The 2,543-nt window shown below is 30.9% G+C and overlaps 1 protein-coding gene across 1 annotated transcript in view; it reads left to right on the forward strand.

Annotated features, from left to right (window-relative positions):
* Window positions 1,974-2,543, forward strand: part of LOC107608316 (UPF0481 protein At3g47200-like) — a 2,351-nt gene continuing 1,781 nt past the window's right edge. Inside the window, exon 1 of the mRNA XM_016310146.2 lies at window positions 1,974-2,058. The gene's annotated coding sequence lies outside the window, so the exon portion shown is untranslated. The remainder of the gene's footprint in view (window positions 2,059-2,543) is intronic.

The raw sequence follows: 2,543 nt of genomic DNA on the forward strand, positions 1-2,543 counted from the left end.
GTAATCTAAAAATAACTTAAAATTTAAAAAATAACAACCTATACAAATAATTTAAAATTTAAAAAATAACTACCTAAGCAAAACAACTTAAAATTTAAAAAATAACAACTTAAGTAAAACAACCTAAGCAAATAATTTAAAATTAAAAAGTAACAACTTAAACAAATAATAATTTATAATTTATAAATATAATTCTAAAAATTTCTAGTGACGACACCTAAGCAAATAAATTTCTAAACTCAACATATAAACGCCACGTTAAAATAAGAGCTCCCCATTTATATTACTATAAAGATAAACAGTACTACACAAATTACCTAAATAAAAAAATCAACTTATTTATTCCAAAAATATAACCATTTCAAACTCTAATTTACCAAAACATTTCACTCCAATACCCTCTTCTTTCCCAACGAGCTGCCACCCCCACCTTCATCAATAATCATCCCATTTCACCGTCGTTGCTGGGCTTGCCACACACCGCCACCGGTGTCACTCATCCCTAGTAAAAATAACCATCTACTTAAAGACAAAAATAATCATCTGCATACCTAATGAATTGAACATTCAACATATTTTAATTATATAAAACTAAACCAATCTAATCAAAATAATCATCCACATAAGAATTAAAATAACCATCCGCATACCTGCTAAAATGACCATTCTAAACTGGCCAATGAAATAGAAGAAGAAGAAGGAGATGAATGAACACAATAACCAACAAAAAAACGAACAAAATACAAGAAGTCAGTAGAGAAAGATGTAGAGCAACGCTTTGAAATTTGCAAAGAACCTGAGAATGGATTGAAGAAGGCCATGCTCGAAGAGGCTTGGGATCAAGCAGCGAGCATACTTGCCAACTTGGTTGGTTGGCTATGGCTTTGTCTTGGCGCATTGCATTAGAATAGGCCGGTGCGTCAATAGAATCTGCTGCGGTGGTGGTTGGAATTGTTGCTGGCTGGGGGGGCTGCCAGGGCGCCGGAGGGGACACGCCGGGAAGAAGGGGAAAGGAGATCATTGGGATACGGAGAAACAAGGGGCACAATTTAAAGTGGTGGTGGTGTATGCGGGGGACCGTGGCGACGTCAGTGGGAGATAATGCGAGCGTTAAAACTTTCTGCCAGGAGGCGGTGATTGCAACGGCACAGATGAGACTGCGACGGCGAGAGAGGATACCAGAGACCGCAAGAAAACAAAGATATTATAAATAACTGTCTAAATAAAAATTACTTAAACTGTAAATCCTAATTTTTAAATTTTAAAATTTTATAATTAGATAACTAATTTAAAAATTAAATTTTAATTATAATTGACATTCCAATTTTAAATCATTGTTTACATTGTTCATTCAAATCATTGTTTTTCTTATTTTCTCTTCGATTAAATTACTCAACAACCCTTGTCATCTAAATTATCATAAGAGTATGCAGTTTATATACCTTGATTTGATTCCCATTACTTCTAAGGAGAAGGTATTGACACAAGAAACCTGGAGCACTTGAAGGCCAAGCTCCTTAAACGCTTCCAATATGAAAACCGACCCTTTTGCAATTCCTTTGAGTCAGCAACCTTATCATGGACCCCTCTTCTTGTGCTTCAACTTTAAGCTGCATACAAATACATCAATACCTTCGTTGTTTATTCGTTTAAAACTAAGAATATTCCTTTAAACATTAGTTTTAAAAACTAAAAAGACTAAAAAATTCCTTAAATTAGAGAGGTCATCAAAATTTTTTCTTTCCGCCTAATTATCTTCATATTTTGATTTAGAGAAAGAATCTAAATAGAATCTAACAGAAACCAGTATAAGAATAAAGTAAAGAGAAAAACGTAGTTAAGAATTGGTACCTAACCAAACTATATTAAATCATTAAGGAACAGATTCAATTCTTTGCTTCATTCGCATTCTTTTTTTTTCTTTTACAAATTATATATATAGTCGTCAGCTTCCTTCAATAATATAGTCATCACTAGTTTCAATAATTTTTTAAATCTTTCGGCTCTCTAGCATTATTCTACTTCTTCAATTTTTGCTTCCTTTCGTTCATTTGCCATGTATGTATGTCATTGAGCTATACCATATAATATATGGACATAAAAATAGTAGTAGCAGGCATATGTGCTTTTACATAAAAAAAAAGTTTTTAATCAATTTTTGTTTACACATTTATTTAAATTTTTTTTATAGTATAAAAGATAAATATTTTATCTTCTCTTGCTTCCTATCAACTATTGAACAAAAATTTATTAGTTCTTTTGTCAGCAGTTAATTAACAATGCTTAAAAATATAGGCTAAAATTATATTGTTAAACTGCTAAACTAAAATAATTAAATTAATAGCTAAAAATATTGGATAAAAATAATAAATTTTATTAGTCATTCAACTTCATTCTTATTTAATTTTTATTTATAACATAGTGTGATGATGATTGCAGTAGGCAAGTCAATTAGAATAAATAAAAAAACAAATTTTACGTACATCTCAAAATTGAGTGTTATTTTAACTTGGTACAGCCCTTTGTTTTCAAATTAATATATC

Source organism: Arachis ipaensis, chromosome B07, assembly GCF_000816755.2.
Source record: "Arachis ipaensis cultivar K30076 chromosome B07, Araip1.1, whole genome shotgun sequence".
Classification (NCBI taxonomy): Eukaryota; Viridiplantae; Streptophyta; class Magnoliopsida; order Fabales; family Fabaceae; genus Arachis; species Arachis ipaensis.